At 47.3% G+C, this 20,664-nt stretch overlaps 1 protein-coding gene across 2 annotated transcripts in view; it reads left to right on the top strand.

Moving 5' to 3' along the window:
- Positions 1-1,385: 1,385 nt before the first annotated feature.
- The window catches only part of NCMAP (non-compact myelin associated protein), a 46,131-nt gene continuing 26,852 nt past the window's right edge, over positions 1,386-20,664 (top strand). Inside the window, exon 1 of one of the 2 annotated variants that reach the window (XM_084815893.1) lies at positions 1,386-1,541. The gene's annotated coding sequence lies outside the window, so the exon portion shown is untranslated. The remainder of the gene's footprint in view (positions 1,542-20,664) is intronic. The other variant, XM_084815894.1, reaches the window with a different exon arrangement.

Raw genomic sequence — 20,664 nt, 5'->3', positions numbered from 1 at the left:
CATCCAGCCCTTTGCTTGCATCAGGCCTTTTGTCCCGCAACTTTACATGCTTCTGCATCTCTATTCTTTGCAGGATTAAGTTCGGCTCCTTCACACGCACTGTCCTCTCCCCCCACCCCACCCCACCCCACCGCCTTTATGTGCAAGTTCTACATGTTTCATTATACAGCCACCAGATGGTGTGCTGTTATAGCGCAACTCCCTCTTTACATGGACAAATTCAAATCGCCCCTTTTTTTATTAGCACATTATTTCCATTTCAAATAAAGCTGTGGAAATGGTAGGAAAGCACGGGAAAGGCCCTGGCGGGTGAGGTCATGTAAAGGATCCACAAACTTCCATCAGTAATCAATCTTGATCGCAGGATAAAAGCCCCATGTGGAGAAGCCCTACGTGTAGATGTGTAACAGTTCTTTGGGTTCTTTATCTTTAAACTGGAATTGGCCTGGGCAGCATTTCAAGTAGAGGATGCCTTCAAAGAGAGAACAGCCCTCTTGCAGCCCTTCAAACAGAGGACTCTCCTTTGTCGAAGAGGACACATAGTCACCTTAGGCCACTGGCAGCCCCAAAGTACAGTGGTGCAGCTAAGGCTGGACCTGGGGAGCCAAAGTTCCACAGCTCAGCCCCACCCTCCCCCTGACCACCCAGGGAGCAGCAGGTGATAAGGGCAGCAGAACTAAACTCCATGTTGTTCCTCTAGTCATGACGGGGCTACGGTTTAAGTGAGTTTATAATGCAAAACTGCACATGCTCAGAGTATCTTTAAAAAGAAATAAATCAGGGTTTGCAAACAGTTTGTTAAGTTTTGTCCTGTTCTAACTTATGAGTAACGCAGGAGCAGTTGTAACGCGTGGAATGGCGGTGGGAGGGAGCAGAGACTTTTTCCTTGGTGTGCTTTACAACTTAAGGCACAACCCCAGGCGCGTTTAGACAGAACAAAGGCTTACAGCTCCCAGCACGCGCATGCTGGGGGTTGTAGGCCTTCTCTGCTGTCCACACGCGCACAGGATTGCGCCCTGAGAAACCTTCCTCCGTGCGCGCGCGGCCGAAGCCGTCCACGTGGCCCCCGCAAGGCCCCCTCCCGTCCCAAGCCCGTGACGTCCAGGGTCTCGAAGGACGCAGCCGCGCCGGCAGCGCCGCGTGAGCGGCAAATGCGCTCTGCACGTGCTCGCGCGAGCTCTCTTTCCTCTTCCTGCCCGTACGATCCAAAGACCTGTCGACGCGCTCGGGGCTGAGGGCCGCATCCACGCCTCCCTCTGCTCGCGGGGGAGCCGGGGAGAGGCGGCTCGCTGGCTCTCGGCCTGCGCCGGCGGCTGGGGCGGAGGAGGCGGGCTCGCCGCTCGCTTGGCCCCGGCCCAGCGCCGCCCGATCACCTGAAAGCGGGCAGACGAGGGAGCGGCCGGCCGGCTGCGCAGACACGGCCGGCGCTGGCGGGGCGACTCGGGTGCCGCCGGCGAGCGGAGGGCGGTGCGGCTGCCCGGCTGGAGGAGCCCCAGGGCGAGCTGGTAGAGCGCTCCGCCGGCCGGTCTCCCCGAGAGCAGGTGGGTGCCCGGGGGATCACCCTGACTGGGATCCCTGCATCGAGCAGCGGGTTGGGCTCGATGGTCTTGAAGGCCCCTTCCAGCCCTGCTCTTCTGTGATACTGTGATCGGGGCCGGAGGGAGCCAAGGGGCCGAGCCTCTCTGCAGGTCCCACGGGAGTGCCTGACTCGCGAGGAGGCGCGCCTCGGATTGCGGCCCGATCCTGCCTGCGCGCTGCGCGTTCTGGGCTCCGCGGCTTCGCTCGGGGGGGCTTATCATCCCCGACTGCTGGCGCACAGTGCGGGGCTTACTTCCGAGTAAACCTCGTACACAGGATCGGCCTCGCCCGGCTGCAATCTCTCGCCCGGTACTGGGATGGAACCCCAAGAGTTGGAACTTCCCAGGAAAGACATGCGTAGGGTCCGGCTGGAAGAGACCCTACGCCCCCTCCCCCAAGGCTGGCGTCAGGTTGAGCTGGATCGCACCCGCCTTCTTGGACAGGTGCTAGATGGAGAGGGAAGCAACCCCCCCCCCCCCGCCCAGCCCTGTGGCAAAAGCGGGATATAAAGTGAGATAGGTGCGTGAGTGGGAGAGTCGAGAATGCAAGTGAGCTGGTTGAATTGCTTAACTTTTTTATTTGAGAGGCAGGCAGGCAGGCAGGCAGGCAGGCAGGGAGGGAGGGACTGGCACTCCTTTGTCTGGAGCTCCAAACTGGAAGCTCCTAATTAGGGGTCGGGAGGGGGCTGTGGAGCTGTTGTGCTGCCGTAGCTCAGCCTTCCTCAAGCTAGCACCCCCAGGCTACAAGACCCACCATCCGCAGGTGGCATGCTGGCTGGGGATCATATACTATAGCTCAGGGTTCCCCAACCTCTGGTCCCTTCTGGACTTTAACTCCCAGCATTCCTGACCGTTAAACATGCTGGCTGAGGCTGATGGGAGCTGGAGTCCAAAACATCTGGAGGGTACCAGGTTGGGGAAGACTGCTGTAGCTACTCTGGAGGTGGCCAGAGGTGTCCTTCGCATTGTGATTCCCTGTGGCCAAGTCCCTGTGAAACACTGGTGCTCGGGGTCTGTGCTCCCCTCCCCTGCCTTTCTTTTGGAAACTCCCCTGCCTTTCAGGGGAAGGGCAGCTTTCCCACCATGGGAGGGCTCTCCTAAGCGAAGCTTTTCCCACCACTTTTCTGTCTAGGCCAGCATCAGACAAGCTTCGTTCACTTGGATTCGGATTTATGGAGTTGCACTTGGCATGTTGGCCTGGAACTGTCTTTTCCTCCTCCTCTTCCCCTGACAGGTAGCACCTGTCTCTCTCTCTGGAAGATTCTTTTAATCCACGATGGCAGAGATTGAACCTGGGACCCTCTCCATTTATTTATTTAGCTGTTATTTATATTTATGAGTTGCTTCTACACCTGATCCTCCAGAGGGACGTACAACAATTTAAACAACAGAAATTAAAACACAAATCAAATGCTACAACACAATAAGATGCATCTGCAAAATGTTTCAGCGCAAAGCATGGGCTGTACCACAGAGTGCTAAAGCTGCACTCCTAAATGCACTTACCTGGGAATAAGCCCCAATGAATTCAATGGGCTTTACTTCTCAGTGGACACACATAAGACTGCAGTGCATATCACTTGTGTTGTGAACCATGTATGATTAGGATTTCCCATAGGTTTTAAAAAACGTCATAGCTGCACTGGGGAGAGGGGTTGGATTGGGACCACAGTGTAGTGGGAGGGCTTTAAAAGAACCCTGCTACATGTACATTCCACCCTTTGACAGTGTGAATAGCAGCATTGGGGCTCAGTTTTAATTGAGGAAACAGTGCCTGATGGGGAGGGGGGGTGTTACCCCCTTCCCCCAGACCTGCAGTCCCAATCTGATCCACCCCCCTCCTCCCCAGCATGGCTTCTATTAATTTGTTTTTTAAATGCTGGGAATCCTGACTGGATCTTATTTGGCCTTGAGCTATGATCCAGAACGAGTATGTGGTCAGACTGTTATTAAAGGCATGAGAGCAAAGCCCAGTAAAAAGGGTGGCAACCATTTGCTGCGTGGAGGAAGGTTGAGGGAGGGTGTATGCCCCCCCTTTGAGTGAATGTCTGCCATGTGTGCAGATTCTTAAGATACCAGCTTAAAACTATATTTCTGATATGAACTGAAAGGAGAAGCTGCTCCAAAGCTATGGGAGGGGAACCTCAGGCCAGGAGGTCCCATCTGGCCCTCTGGGATTCCCCAGAGGGACTCGCCTCCTTCCCATAGCCTCACCCTCTTTTCCCCAACCACTGATTGGTGGTGTCCCAACTTTTGTGCAGATTTTTCCTCAAAAGGTTGCACTGCCTCTCGTAAGGCTTAGTGCCTGGCCGTAAGAGCTTTACATTATAGTATGCTGGTATTGTTTTGCATCTTAGGCCACACCCCTTTCCCCTTCGGCTCCGCCCACCCCTGGAATGCGGCACCGGAAAGCTTCTCCGAAATTGAATTCCGCCCTCTGGATGAAAGAGGTTCCCCACCCCTCCGCTAAGGCGAAGGGAGGTATGGAGAGAGAAAAAGAATCTATGGGTGAGGAGTCCACCACAGGGGTGAAGTACGCAGCTTGGCTCACTCACTTGAGTGAGCTTTTTCTTCTGGAGACACAGCTGCTCACCGTGACAGCGCACAGTGGTGCAGGTGGGCAGCATTAGACTCTGGACTTCATGGCCTTATGGGTGCTCCCCTCTTTAGATGGGAATGTGTATTACTTCACTGCCTTCATAAGGTCCCTCATGTTTGGGGGCCCTTGACGTCTGCCCGTAAAGTCCTGCCTGATGCACTGTTTTCTGGAAGGCATGGTTTGATTTAGGAGTAGGCGGTGGGTGGGATGGGGGGAAGAGGTCAATGTGCAACAGGCTCTGCTTTGAGAAGGGACCTATGCCGACTGGCTTCTGGTGTCCTCTAGCACTGTAACATTATGGGATGGGTGCTTCTGAGAGGTTCTGAGGCCCCAAATATCTGTAGTTCATGTCAATCCATTGATATCCCATCAGATTTCTGGAGCATGTCATCTGAACTTGGGATTGTGTCTCACTGAGTTTTTAAAGGGAGTTTGAAAGATTCCCCCCCTCACCCATCTCATGGAGATTTTCACTTCTCACAAACCTAAGAGATGGCCTGATGCCAGTGAAATGGTGCTTGCCGTAGCAGTTGCCTCTGGTGGTCAGTGAAGCTTGTCCATAAGCATGTACTGAAGTCTGAACATTTAATTGGCAGTTTGGGGCAAATAATGAGTTTAATAAATGTATGTCTTAATTCATGGGGCACAATTTGGAGATTACGCCTTGGGTACTAAAGAGTTTCGGCAACTTTTGAACTATCCCCTCCAGCTTTCCGTTTACCAGTAGTTTGATCAGCAGCAAGAAATGGGACCTATTCAGTAGGTGGTCGTGATTAGGTCCATGTCATGAAAAGCCAATTTCTGCAAAGCAAACTGTTAAGGCACAGGGACAACATTCACGTGATTCACCTGGAAATGAATACATCTTCTTTCCTCTCTCTCTCTCTCTCTCCCTTCCTTCCCTCCTTTTTTCCTGGCAGGGTGTCTGTACCTGGAATAATGCTGTGATGTGCAGATGTTTGACTGGTGCAACTTCTTTGTCGCCCATGACACAATGTGAGGGAAAGCTTTAACCAGCTGAATTTCTGCTTCTCTTGCAGCTGCCCAAGGTACAGAACCCCTGACAAGGATGCACACGCGCACGCGTGCACACACTAAGTGGCAACTGTGGTAATGGGGAATACAACAGCACTGTGGGCAACAGCAGCGCAAAACAAAGAGAATCAGGCACCACCAGTGGGGCACAGCAAAGCAATTCAAACTCAATCTGATTTAGAATGACTTTGTTGTAGTTTGGCCTTCCCGGACTCAGTGCCCACTATGTGTTTTGGACTACAACTCCCAGGATTCCTGACCATTGGCCATGCAGGCTAGGGCTAATGGGAACTGAAGTCCACAACAGTGAGCCCTAGAAGTCTGCATACTCCATTCTAAGGGATTACAGAGCAATCCTATGCTGGGACTGCTACACCTGTGTAGCTTTCCGTGGGTGTTCAGCTCTTGAAAGTATCCTTAAAAGAGTTTGTTTGCCTCTTATTGCTGGGCCTAGTTGCGAAACTGAACTGCTACATATAAACCTGCCTCTTGTGGATGGTGAATGCAGACTTGTGATGCTAAGGTCGTATCTAGGGTCCATGATGTTGAGTGGAAAAAGAATTGTAATGGACATTTTTTTCCACAGCTATATTTTTCATTTCTAAAAATTCTTCTGCTCATCCCATCCAGTTAATTAGTAACACAATGAATGGAGACAATACCAGTCAAGCTGGGCAGTTTCAAAGTTGTATTTAACGATTTTCCCCATGACTATCCCTAGGAAGCATGCTTGCATATATCATAATTATACCTCTTTGGGCATGCGAAAACTAGTTTGTTAACAATTTCAAGACCTTGGGGCATTTTTTTCTTCTAAAAATCTAAAAAATATAAGGAAATGTGTGCTATTGTGTTGTCATATCTTAAAAGATATACAAGTCTTCCAATAAAATAATGGCTAAGTAAAGCTTGACATTTGTTTGAGTAGAACTTTTAAAACTACACTGAGATTGCAATCTTATGCGTACTTGCTTGGGAGTATCCCCTTTGAATACAATGGGACTTCTTGGTAAACATGTGTAAGATTGCACAGTAAATGTGCTTTATTGATGTTTTTTTCCTAATCAAAGATTTCAGTTCCAATAATTTGGCTATTTGGGAAAAAAACATTTGAGATATTTATACAGTTTGTAAAAGTAAGACAGCGACCTTTTTTCCCCTTCAGCTTTGTTTACTAACTATGTCAAAGAAACATATTAACTCGGCTCCAAATTGATTTGGAGCATCAGAAATCTTTCCAGGATTTCTTGTTCCAAGTCAAAGTCTCCCAGAAATCCTACATCACTTTCTCGGCATTGTCCCCCACCCCAAGGAAATGCATCACTCCAAAAGAGGGCCCAGGTTTGCATAAAATTTGCATATGATAAATTGTTGGTATAGCTACACATTTAGAAATAAGTACTAGAACTAAATAGAAATACGCTACATCTCACTGTGATGGGGGAAGACAGTCAACAGGAGAGCTGTGTGCCCGCTCCGTCTGCCTTGCAAGTGCTAACTGTTGACGCCTAACTTCAAGGCCCAGCTCTTCCTTCTTGCAGTTCTTTATCTTTATACTGGACTCCGACTGGACAGCCCTTTAAATAGAGGACTGTAAAGTAGGACACTTGACCACATTAAGATGATTTGTTTGTGCCTTTTTATACAGCTATCACAGGGTGGGGAAGTTCTAAGTGTCCCTTGAAAAATGTTTTGTGAGGACTAATTGAAATTATCAGTGGTAAGGAAGACTGCTTCATAAGTCAGCAAATCTCTACCCAGGAATTGGCGTGAAAATAGATGGTTACATACTCTGGTTATCAACTACTTATATACATGGGGCTGGATCCAGACTTAGGGCTCCTTCACGCTGAGCTTTTATCCTGCGACTGAGATTGCTCCTTCATGGAAGTTTGCAGGCTCTACATGATGCCGTGATCATTCAAGGCATCTCCTGCACTAAATGCTCTTTGTTCCATTTTTAAATTGATCACAGATAATGAGCTATCAAATTACCCCATTGTGTTCCGCTTCAGTTTCCTCCATGAAAAGAGTAAAAATGGCAAGAAGAGGAGGGAGATCAGTGGAAGATAATGGAAGGCCCGGATACGGGGAGAAGGTCGGGGGGGGGGGGGGGAGGAAGCATGTGAAAAAGGGAGTCGTTGTGATCCTGCATTTAAAACAGAAACTGAAAGCCCCATTTTGGGCTGGTGTAGAGATGCCCTTAGACATACTTACTTAGGTCATGACTTCATAGGTGAATTGATTTTCAGTGAGTCTACTCTAGAAGTTGATTTATGGAATCTCTATTGTATAGTGCTTTGGACTGTGTTTGGACGCCGATTGGCTGAGCTTGTATGGCGGCACGGAGAGTTCAGTTGCTGCTTTTCCTACTTATACCGCTGGTTTTGCTTAAGTAGAAATAAAGCATTATGTTGTTGTTGTTGTTCAGTCGTTCAGTCGTGTCCGACTCTTCGTGACCCCATGGACCATAGCACGCCAGGCCTTCCTGTCCTGCGCTCTCTCCCGGAGCGTGCTCAAGTTCATATTCATTGCATCCGTGATGCTATCTAGCCATCTCATCCTCTGCCGTCCCCTTCTCCTTTTGCCTTCAGTCTTTCCCAGCATCAGGGTCTTTTCCAGGGAGTTTTCTCTTCGCATTAGGTGGCCAAAATATTGGAGCTTCAGCTTCATTATCTGTCCTTCCAATGAGCACTCAGGGTTGATTTCCTTTAGGATGGACTGATTTGACCTCCTTGCAGTCCAGGGGACTCGTAAGAGTCTTCTCCAGCACCACAGTTCGAAAGCATCAATTCTTCGGCGCTCAGCCTTCCTTATAGTCCAGCTCTCACAGCCATACATTACTACTGGGAAAACCATAGCTTTGATTAGACGGACCTTTGTCGGCAAGGTGATGTCTCTGCTTCTTACTATGCCGTCTAGGTTGGCCATAGCTTTCCTCCCAAGGAGCAAGCGTCTTTTAATTTCATGGCTACAGTCACCGTCTGCGGTGATCTTGGAGCCCAAGAAAGTAAAATCTGTCACTGCTTCCATTTCTTCCCCTTCGATATGCCAGGAAGTGATGGGGCCAGATGCCATGATCTTAGTTTTTTTAATGTTGAGTTTCAAACCAGCTTTTGCACTCTCCTCTTTCACCCACAACAAGAGGCTCTTGAGATCCTCTTCGCTTTCTGCCATTAGGGTGGTATCGTCTGCATATCGGAGGTTGTTGATAATTCTCCCGGCAATCTTAATTCCGACCTCTGATTCATCCAACCCGGCATTTCTCATGATGTACTCCGCATATAAGTTAAATAAGCAGGGTGACAATATGCAGCCTTGTCGTACTCCTTTCCCAATTTTGAACCAATCGGTTGTTCCATGTCTGGTTCTTACTGTTGCTTCTTGACCCTCGTACAGGTTTCTCAGGAGACAGGTAAGGTGGTCTGGTACTCCCATCACTTTAAGAATTTGCCACAGTTTGTTGTGATCCACACAATCAAAGGCTTTAGCGTAGTCAATGAAGCAGAAATAGACGTTTTTCTGGAATTCTCTTGCTTTCTCCATGATGCAGCGAATGTTGGCGATTTGATCTCTAGTTCCTCTGCCTCTTCGAAACCCAGCTTGTACTTCCGGTAGTTCTCGGTTCGCATACTGCTGAAGCCTAGCTTGTAGGATTTTGAGCATCACCTTGCTGGCATGTGAAATGAGCGCAATTGTGCGGTAGTTTGAACCCTCTTTGGCGTTGCCCTTCTTTGGAATTGGAATGTAAACTGACCTTTTCCAGTCTTGCGGCCACTGTTGAGTGTTCCAGATTTGTTGGCATATTGAATGCAGCACTTTAACAGCATCATCTTTTAGGATTTTAAATAGCTCGGCTGGAATACTGTCATCTCCGCTAGCTTTGTTGTTACTAATGCTTCCTAAGGCCCACTTGACTTCACTCTCGAGGATGTCCGGCTCAAGTTCAGTGACCGCACTATCATGGCTATCAGGGACATTCAGATCTTTCCTGTATAGTTCTTCTGTGTATTCTTGCCACCTCTTCTTAATCTCATCTGCTTCTGTTAGGTCCCTGCCTTCTTTGTCCTTTATCATGCCCGTCTTTGCACAAAACGTTCCCTTGATATCTCCGATTTTCTTGAAGAGATCTCTAGTCTTTCCCATTCTATTGTTTCCCTCGATTTCTTTGCATTGTTCATTTAAGAAGGCCTTCTTGTCTCTCCTTGCTATTCTCTGGAACTCTGCATTCAGTTGGGTATATCTTCCCCTTTCTCCCTTGCTTTTCGCTTCCCTTCTTTCCTCAGCTACTTGTAAAGCCTCATCAGACAGCCACTTGGCTTTCTTGCATTTCTTTTTCTTTGGGATGGATTTCGTTGCTGCCTCCTGAACAATGTTACGGACCTCCGTCCATAGTTCCTCAGGCACTCTGTCTATCAGGTCTAATCCCTGAAATCTATTCCTCACCTCCACTGTATATTCATCAGGGATATGATTTAGGTCATACCTGAACGGTTTAGTGGTTTTCCCGACGTTCTTCAATTTAAGCCGAAATTTTGCAAGAAGCAGCTCATGATCTGAGCCACAGTCAGCTCCAGGTCTTGTTTTTACTGACTGTATGGAGCTTCTCCATCTTTGGCTGCAAAGGACATAATCAATCTGATTTCGATATTGACCATCTGGTGACGTCCATGTGTAGAGTCGCCTCTTGTGCTGTTGGAAAAGAGTGTTTGCTATGATCAGCATGTTCTCTTGGCAAAACTCTATTAGCTTTTGTCCTGCTGCATTTTGTACACCAAGGCCATGCCTGCCTGTTATCCCGGTGATTTCTTGACTTCCTACTTTAGCATTCCAATCCCCTATGATGAAGAGGACATCTTTTTTTGGTGTTAGTTCTAGAAGTTGTTGTAGGTCTTCATAGAACCGATCAACCTCAGCTTCTTCGGCCTCAGTGGTTGGGGCATAGACTTGAATTACTGTGATGTTGAATGGTTTGCCTTGGATTCGTACTGAGATCATTCTATCATTTTTAAGATTGTACCCCAGTACTGCTTTTCCCACCCTTTTGTTGACTATGAGTGCTACTCCATTTCTTCTAAGGGATTCTTGCCCACAATAGTAGATATGATGGTCACCTGAATTAAATTCGCCCACGCCTGTCCATTTTAGTTCGCTGATTCCCAAGATGTCGATGTTCAATCTTGCCATCTCCTGTTTGACCACCTCCAGCTTACCTTGATTCATTGATCTGACATTCCAGGTTCCTAAACAATATTGTTCTTTACAGCATCGGATTTTCTTTTCACCACCAGACACATCCACAGCTGAGTGTCCTTTCGGGTTTGGCCCAGCCGCTTCACTCTTTCTGGCGCTACTTGGAAATACCCTCTGCTCTTCCCCAGTAGCATATTGGACACCTTCCGACCTGAGGGGCTCATCTTCCGGCGTCATCTCTTTTAGCCTTGTGATACGTTCCATGGGGTTTTCTTGGCAAGAATACTGGAGTGGGTTGCCATTTCCTTCTCCAGTGGACCACATTTTGTCAGAACTCTCTGCCATGACCTGTCCGTCTTGGGTGGCCCTGCACGGCATAGCTTATGGCTTCACTGAGTTACGCAAGCCCCTTCGCCACAACAAGGCAGTGATCCATGAAGCATTATACTGACCAATAAAGTATTGGTGCATTATACAGACATTCATCTACAATAGTGACTAGTGGTTAGAGGGGGGGGGTTGGATTCTGAATCTGCAAAACATTAGGGCCAGGTCACATGACCACTGTGAGCAGTGGCAGGTGCTGCAAAAATGGGGGGGGCAGCCACCTTCTGTCCCCCCGCTCCTGGTATACTGGCATGGATTATTTGCTAATAGCGTCAAACCATTGGGACAGAGAAACATGATGGTTTTGCCAATTTTCCCCCTCTCCAAAAACACTATAGATTAGAACCTTGAAAAAAAGAACAATACCCTGAGGTAAAGTCAAGCTGCAGTTTTAAATCCTCTGTAACTATTGGCTATGGGAGCTCTAGCTTTATTTTACTGAAATGAGTTGCCTACTAGCTTAACTGCTGAGATGTTATGGAATGTTCACGACTATCCCAGCTGTTCAGGAGTTAACAGTTATCGGTGTGCAAATCTTAGGGACCAATGGAGGCTGTGCAGTATTTGTGAGAAGAGGTGCAACCAAACTGAGAGCTGGAACTCCCAACTGCTTGACTTTGTGTGTAAGAGAATGTGTTGTGTGTGTAGGAAAATTGCATGTGAGTAATGTGTGTGAGTAGTGTGTGTGTGAATGTAGTGTGTGTGACCCCTCTGTTGCTTAGAAGATGCCTGGTAGTTTCTTTGGATAGCGCCCTCAGTTGCATGGTTACAAATGAAGAAATTGTGATTTCTGTGACAGGGGAACGGAACGCTCATTTTGCATTGTTGTGTGCCAAAACTGGCCGCAGTCCACCTCTTCAGGCAGCAAAGAAATGTGATACCAGTGTGAAAGTTCCAACTACCTGCTTTTTTGGCTTCTAAACCAGGGGCCTGTCATTTTAGCTGTTATTTGTTTCTCTGAATTGAGGAAGCACTATAGAAGTGGATTCAGGAAGTTACCTTAACTCTGTGGGGACGGGGGAGGCATTGCTGACTTATGATTTTTTTGTAAAAAAAATAATATTTTGCTAATAACTTCCCTCCTCCATCTCTGAGGCTGGCAGGGAGTCCATTGTTTTGATTTCCTTGGTTTCAAAATGGTGGAGATTGTTTCATGCTCCATGGATGAAATAACATCCTAAATTATTTGGGATTGGGATATTTGAAGGACTGCCTCCTCACACATGAGCTAGGTCATCCGCTGAAGCCTTTGCTTTAAACTTCCCACTACCATCTGAAGTTCAGCTAGCTGGAATGCAAGACCGGGCCTTTTTGATTATGGCACCCAGATTGTGGAATTCCCCCCTGGAGAGGCCTGGATGGCCCTGCTATGACGGTTTTTAGATATAGGATGCTTCTTGACCCACTCTCTGGTTCTGTTTTCTTTGGTTCTATAAAGGCTCTCTGTTTTTAGGTGCTGATGGTTGCTATTGCTATTGCATTTTAACGTTGTGAAATGCCCTGGGAACTTTTTTTAAGACTGAAAGGCAGGGTACAAATATTTCTATAAATGTTACATTAAACAGGTGGCAGCTGCCACAGAGCAGCAGCGATGCATTGAATTCCACCCTTCCTTCGTGTCTAGGGAAAGTTACCTGTGTATTGATGTCGGAGAACTCCCCCTCCCCTGCCAACAGCAGCCAATCCCATGAGATGAGAGAGGTGTTCAGATGACCCTCCCTCACTTGTTGGGGGGGGGGGGGACACAGGGTCACATCCACTGGCCACGCCCCTCACCAGCTGTGTGTCCCGTGAGCATTACAAGGGGCGCTATGCATGTACTGAAGTATCTGCATAGAACTCCTCCATGCAAGGGTGGGATCCTGGGCCAATCAGGAAAATAGGTAGCTGCCATAGCAGCATAGGAAGCTGCCTTATACCGAGTCAGACCCTGGGTCCACCTGGCCCAGTACTGTCGACACTGAGTGGCAGCAGTTCTCCAGGGTTCCAGGCAGGAGTTTTTCCAGCCCTACCTGGAGATGCTGGGGATCGAACCTGGGTCGTCCTGCATGCAAAGAGGGTGCTCTGCCACTGAACTATGGTCCCTCCCATTTTACTGCCCTGGTTCACACGACACAACAGCCCACCGTGGTTTAATATACATGTGGGAGCTGTTATGTTGTGCTAGGTGCCTGGCTTGTTGTGTCATGCAAACCCAGGAGGCAGGGGTTGTTTGAGAGTTAGATAACCCTTGAATAACCCACAGCTTGTTTTAGGGTTATCTGAGGGTTGTCTAACCCCTGCAGCCTGGATTCTAATGACACAGAAGCCCACAGGCACCATTCAAAAACGCAACAGCCCCTGCAGGTAAATTAAGCCACAGTGAGCTTTTCTATGGTACTTTAAAGACCAACATGCTGATTACAGTATGAGATTCTGAGTATTTCTATGCCAGGCTAAAATCCCTCAATTTTACTGGGGCTTTCTGCCTCCATTTTCTTTGCAGGATTATGATGGGCTCCTTTAGATAGTGAGCAGTAGTGTGGAATTGAAAACTTCCTTTCTCAGCATCAGCAATACTCTTTATGTTCAATGAAACAGTGCCATCTAGTGGCTGAATTATAGCGCTAAGCCGGCATTACATACTGGCAAAATCCTGCGTTGTTTTTTTAATACCAGCTTATCTCCGTTCTTTTTGAAAGCGGGATAAACAGGAGAAAGTGCGGGAGACGTCCTGGAGGTTGACGATGTTGTATAAAGGACCCATAAACTTCCGTGAGTGGCCAATCACAAGCGTGCAATAAATCACTCGTGTAGAGAAGCCCTTTGTAAGCAAGGCTTATGGGATCGTATCATTTCCAGAATCTTCTCTGCCCATTTTGTGCTTCTGTGAAATAGGCTCTTGCCTGCTGAAGCGCACGCTGTTGATGGTCATCCCTGCTTTAGGCAAGCAAATAGTCTTGCACGATTTTTTTTTGTTCTTTTTAAAAAGGATACATTTATGCTAATGTGGATATGTTCAGAAACATTGCTGTAACATTATGTAACAACAACAATAAAGTTAAGGACTGAGCTTGGGTGTGTGTGGGATTATTAGTGTCTTACTTGTCACAAGAATCGGTGAGGCTGTTTAAAACCAGCTCCCAGTTCGGTGGTGCTGTCAGGTGCAGATGTCCGGGGGCCCACTCAGCAGAATTGTGCCGGGGGGCAGCGTGGGGGGCAAATACATCTGACCTGGTTTGCCATCATTTGATATAAGTGAAGTAATAGACATCACAATGTAAAGAACCCCCTCGCCGCCACCACCATATGACCATTTGAAGTAAGTGCAGTAATATATCCATCTAAAGAGGGGTTGGGGGAATAAAACCAGTAAGTCCAGGGTCTAAAATTACCTAACGTGAGTTTAGCTCCTCCCTGATCTCAGTCTGTGTGGAATTTGATCTGGACCAGCTTTGATCTTACCTGTTGGGTGTGAGTCATATGAAAAAACGGGAGAGAGGAGAATTTCCAGCTCATGACTACTGCACCTTTTTGGCAAGGAAGGAGCTTCCTCCAACAGCCAGGACAGGTTAATCCCAGTCATCTGGATTTTCCACTTCAGGAGGCAATAAGGAAATGGATGGCAAGGTTAGGGAAAAGGCATTAAGCTACTTGAGTACAAACTAATGTCCTTGGACAAGGGAATGCTAATTTGAATTCATGCCCTCCAGGCAAATTTTTTCCCCCTCTACATTTTCTTGACAGAGGCTTTCAGAGCTGCTGGAAAGGCTGAACATGAACAGGTAGCAGTTTTTCCAGCATCAGGCAAATATTTGGCAAGGCTGAGAGTTCAGAAGCACTTGTCTAGTACTCTAGCTTGCTTAGGGGTATTCATACTCTGGAGTCATGCCTATTATTTTTCCACTGTATATTCATATTTCTGGTGTGTGGTGAAGTTGTACCTAAGACCAGGGTTTCCTTGTCCATGGATACCTACCTGTGCTACTGCTGCCTGTTGCCCCCGGAACTCGGAGCTTGCAAGTGCAAGCTGAGTGTTCCTCCTGTGACTGGTTGGTAGCAGAGGTGTTGCTAGGCCTGGGCAACAGGGCCTCAAGACACAACTCTATTTCCCAGGGCCCCTATTTATTTCCCAGAGCCCTGAATGTCCATTTGTGCCTATAGAAGGATATTTTTCTCAGCTTAATTGCCTATTTCCCAGGGCCCCTATTTATTTCCCAGAGCCCTGAATGTCCATTTGTGTCTATAGAAGGATATTTTTCTCAGCTTAATTGCCGTCCAGGAGGTGATTTCCAAAGGGAATTGCAGCTGGGAAGGGTAAAGGGAGCCCCCTCCAGAGAAGAAAGTGCTTCCATTGATGCCAATGGAAGGTTTTTTCTGAGCTTAATTGCCAGTTAAGCTTAATTGCCAGTTAGTGCGGGGATTTCCTGGGGCATTTCCTGGGGTGTTCAAGTTGGGAAGAGAAGGGTTCACCCTACCCTTGCTACATGCTGTGCCCCTCCCCCCAAATCCCCCCTCCTATGGCAACCGGGCCCCTAATCTTCTAAGTGCCTTGCAATGTCCCTGGTTGGCAGTGAATTCTGAAAGAGAATTGGTATTTGGCAGGGAGGTGTGACGGTTTATGGCTTCTAAACTGCAAGACTGTGGTTTCTTTGTGACAGGGAGATGTTTTATTTTTAAGAGGGGTAGACACCTTAAGTCTGCTGCAGCAAAAACAACCATATGTGTTGTGGCACCTTCAAGATGAACACATTTATTATGGCCATAAGCTTTCGTGGACACTGTCATCTGATGAAGTGGCCAAAGTCCACGAATGCTGGCAGCACAGCACATTTGTTAATCTTGAAAGTGCCATGAGATTCTTGGTTGTTTTATTTTGAAGTTAGCGGTCCTTTGACGGGAGCGCCGTCGGAAATCGCTCACATGCTTTGTCATTGTGGCATCTGTGTGTACTACGGCACAGAGCCCTGACCAATTGGCAGCGACTCCCTGGCACATGGATGTGTCTTGCGTGTCTCATGCGCACATGTTTTAGTGTGCATGCTGCCTTGTGTCTATGAGGCAGCACCTCCACATCTGTCAAGAAATGTCGTTAAAAGGGGCAATGGTGGAAAGCAGAGGCGGATCTGTAGGCATACTGGGGAGAGAAGCAGAAGGCACCTACCATGGAGAAGTTCAGCCTGAACAAGATGTTATGGTGATGCGTGGCTGCCACTGCAAACAGCATCCCTGTGTATTCTCCTCTTCTCTCTCCCAGTAACATCTAGTAATACATAAAAAGAAACTTGCTGGATCAGACAAAAGAGCTGTGTAGTCCATAGTCCTGTTTCTCACACAGTTGCCAACCAGCTGCCTCTAGCAAGCCCATAAGCCAGGCATGATGCAACTTCCCGTCTCCCATTGTATATCCCCAGCACCTGGGACTTAGAGGCATACGGAATCTGAACGCAAGAAGTTTTATTTAGCCATCATTATTAAAGCTGCAGTCTTAGGTGCACTTTCCTGGGAGTAAGCACCATTGAACACAATGAGGCTTGCTTCTAAGTAAGCATGCATAGGATTGCACGGTAAGTTTTAATTAAGATGATGATGTAAATGTTTGTTTTAATGTTCTTATTTGCTAGCTGCTTTGACTTGGCTTCAGTGCAATAAGGCAGAGTACACATTCTTAACAAATAATAAAAGCGCGACTCCTCGCTGTTGGTAGACCTCCCCATCGACATCAGTTGGTCCAATCTCCTCCTGGAGCCTAGTCACACTTAAACTACCTCGCGGCAGTGAATTCCTTAAGTTCTGTGCTGAGTGAAGACGTGCTTCTTTCTGTGTCCTGAATCTGCTGGAGGGCCCTCTAGCTGTGTTGGACTGCAATACCCATCATTCCCAGCCAGCATGGCCAATGGCTGGCTGGGAATGTTGAGAGAGAATTCAGATTGAACCTATATGCAGATGACATTTAATTTACATTAGGAAATTCAGAAAAGGGAATAAAGGAACTGATAAGGGAATTAATAGAATTTCAACAAGTGGCAGGACTAAAAGTAAATACAAAGAAATCTGATTTGATGTGTCTGAATATGGGACCAGAAGAACAAATAGACATTTCAAAATTGACAGGTATCCCTTTAGTTAAGTTGCTCTTATCGCATTCCCTCTTAGTTACCTGTTTCCTAAACTGAAAAGCCCCAAACACATTGGCCATTCCATAAGGGGAAAGGTGCTCTAACAGTAACGTAACTGCCTGGACCATTTTGGTCGCCCTTTCCTGCACCTCTCTACGGTATCCTTTTTGAAATGTGGCAACCAGAACAATATACATTATCTGTGTTATATGCAGGCATTAAGATATTGGCCATCTCAACTTTCAATCCCTTTCCAAATAATCCCTAGCATGGACTTTGCTCTTTTCACTGCTGCTACTTAGTGATGTGATGCTTTTCATCAAGAGCCAGTGTAGTGTAACGGTTAGAATGTCTTTCTGGGACTCGGGAGAGCCGGGTTCTAGTCCCCAGTCGATCATGAAGCTCACTGGGTGACTTTGGGCCAGTCACCGACTCTCAGCCTCACCTACCTCACAGGGTTGTTGTGAGGATAACATGGAAAGGAAGAGGACTATGCATGCCGCCTTGGGTTCCTTGCAAGAGGAAAATAGGTGGGATATAAATGTAATAATAATACATAAAGTAAATATCCACCTTAGCTGGCTTCAGGGAGTGTTCACCATAGGTCCTTCTGCTGGACCCCCCCCCCCCACTCCAGTGGAGCCTTCCTGCCACATGAGTTTACCTGGTAGCGGTGCTAGTGCTCCTCTGTCTGTGCCAAACGGCACCATTTTATTTTCCTACAACACCTGATGTAGTGTCACTTGGGGACATTAAAATGGCAGTCTCCCAGCACTGAATGCCACCCCCCACCCCCGAGCAGATATTGGTGGTGGGCCCTGGCAGCTGCTGAAGGCTGCCATGTGGTGACACTGGGCTTGTTGTCCACCAGGACCCCAAGGTTTCTCTTTCCTGGTTAGTCACTGCTTAGTCAGACCTCACATCCAAAACATGTGTCATGACATCACTCTGCCCCTCTCCACTCCATTGGCTGCTACTTCATTGCTTGTAACCTTGCAGCACAAGAGACCCTGAGAACATAGCTAGAATCAGGGCGAGCCCAACCATTAGGCAAAGTGAGTCAGTCGCCTCAGGCAGCAGATGCTTGTAGACGGCAGCAAGGAACAGGAGGGGACAGCCTTGTGTCACATGGCCTGCCGTGTGCCTCCTAAGCTAGCCTGCTGCCTTCAAGCGCGGTGGAAGATGCTGTCCCATTGTCAGTGTCGAAGAAAGTTTCAACTGCCTGTCCAGTTAGCTTTTGTATATGGAATGAGGGGGGCGCCATCTTGGTCTTTGCTTCAGTCAGCAAAATACCTTGGGGCATTCCTGGCCAGAATCTAGTTCAGAGCTTTCCAAACTTTTCATGTTGGTGACACACTTTTTAGAAATGCATCATTTCATGACATGGTAATTCAGTTTTACTAGCAAACCGGAGGTTAAACTAACCCGTTATAAGAGATACGGACACATACATAAATTGTAATAACGAAATGTATGGGGATAGAACATATCTCATGAAAACCTTTCATGTATATTTTTTAAAATATATGATTTGTAAGATAATAACATACATTGTTGTCATTTATGAGTAACAGTATGTAAATATGTGCAAGAAAATGTGAAAAATAAACAAAATTAACTAAAGTATTTACAATACATATTAGGAGACATAGGCCCAGGTAGGAGCCCAGCTGCAAAAACACATGAAGTAGAGAAGCAAAAGTCCAACAAAAATGGTGTAAATATATATGTCTCACTACAAGGCTATATTGCTGTAAATATTTGCAATGCCTATGTCCAGAGTCCAGTTCCAGCACTCCCCAGTGGTACACTGCCAGTGGGTGGTTAATCCACAATTACAGCAGAGTGAAAATAAAAATAAATGGCAGAAATGAAATTATAAGTGCCACGTGGTGGGTGGCTTGCTGTTTGCCACATTGGGCTTGGGAGGGTGGCCTCCCTTCAGCCAGCAGCAGGTGGGTTGACTAGGTGACAGCCTGCAGCTGTGCTCGCCCGGGTGCTTGGGAGCACACTGATTCTGAGGCTTCTGGCCTCCACTGAGCTCCGTTCTGACTGGCTAAGATGGCGGACGGCCTGCTTGGTGCAGTCCCAGGTGGCATTTCCACCCGCGCGCTACTGTGGCCCGGCCGCAGAGGAGCGCGGTGCAGAAGTCCCTGAAGGGCGCGCTCGAAATCTTGCAGGGCTGGTGGCCGCTGCCACTTCTCCACGCCGGCGTCAGCCAAGCTCTGCTCCCAAGGCAGCGCCTCCCCTCCCCTCTCTTCGCCCCACGCCTCTACCTCGCCGTACTGCTCCAACACCGCCAGTCATGTGCGTTCTACGTCAAGATGCCACCTAAAGCAGCTAATGTTAAGGCAGCTAAGCCTTAGCTGCTTTAACATCAGCTGCTTTAGGAAGTTCCGGGGGAGGAGCCAAGGGAACCAAACGCGAGTAAGGGAGCTCCGCAGTACCCTTCCGCACAATTTTCTGCATTTCGCGCAACACACCTATACACTGCCGCCGACACACTAACGTGTCACGACACACAGTTTGGAAAGCTCTGATCTAGTTACTGCTCGGGTCAGGAGGGCTTCTAGGTATATGCGTGAATAGCCATTCCGGCGCCTAGAACAGTAGTCTCCAAAGCTGGTGCGCAAGACGATCCATTGGGGTGCACGAGCTACCTGATAATTGAGCAGCCCTCTGCTGCCCCCATGAGCTGCCATTGTGTGCAATGATGGTGGCGGCAGAGGCAGCAGTGGCATTTCTGTCCCTGCTCCAGTCCTGGCTCCAGTCCTGTCCTGCCTCCGCCGCAGCCACTGAGAGCAACTGCACCAGTCTCTGCCAGGCATGGCAGCGGAAGGTGCAGTTGCTTGCTCGGCCGTGGCGCCAGAGCAGCCGCCCTCCTGCCGAAGGAGAGCAGATTTGCTCCAAATTTGCTGACCTTTTCTGTGAAGACAAGCGGCTGTCAGGAGTATGCTCCCTCCTGAAAAAATACGCACACTTAATCTGTCCCTTCAAGGTAAAGGTGACGTTTTAACAATGAGTGAGCAAGTAATCGAAAGAAACTCGTCCTATGGAGAGAGCATTTTGAAAATGGATGCTTGGAAATGTTTCCATCGGTATGTGATTTTGTTGCCGAAAACGATGAGTGTCACCTACAAAAACTCTCATATCTGCACACTTGAAAAACTTGGAAACGGAATTTTCTAACCTGTTTAAAAATCTTCCAAACAAAGACTTTTGGTGAGTTTAACCCATTTGTTAAAACTATAAAAATGCAACACCTTCTGATTCGTTTGCAAGAACAACTGATTGACATCAGGGAAGTTGGAAGTTTACTAGCTGAATTTCAACAAAAACCTTTGCATAATTGGTGGATGGGACTGAAAAATGAGTACCATGATTTAGTAAGCGCAGCCAATGATGCACTTCTTTCATTAGGTTCTACGTATCTTTGTGAGGTGCCTTTTTCAGCTATGACAGCCATTAAAGCCAAGTATTGAAATAAACTGAACTTAGAACCAGACCTTCCAATTGCTGTATCACAAGGTGTTAAACCAAGATTTTCAAAAATAATGAAGCATATTCAATCACATTGCTCTCACTAAAAATTTTGTTGTTAATAATAATAATAATAATAATAATATTTTTAGTGAGAGCAAAAAGTTTTTTATACCATTAATAAATAAATGATATTAAAATATTGTTTATTTCATCTTTATCTCATCCTTTTTAAATTTCTATTTTTTTGTGTATGTTTTATAATGTACATAATAGTACGGTACTACACATATAT

Source organism: Heloderma suspectum, chromosome 10 (genome assembly GCF_057233095.1).
Source record: "Heloderma suspectum isolate Gila_16-S chromosome 10, 16-S_ref, whole genome shotgun sequence".
NCBI classification, from domain to species: domain Eukaryota; kingdom Metazoa; phylum Chordata; class Lepidosauria; order Squamata; family Helodermatidae; genus Heloderma; species Heloderma suspectum.
Note: the sequence above shows the minus strand (reverse complement) of the source record. Positions and strands in the feature narration are given on the sequence as shown.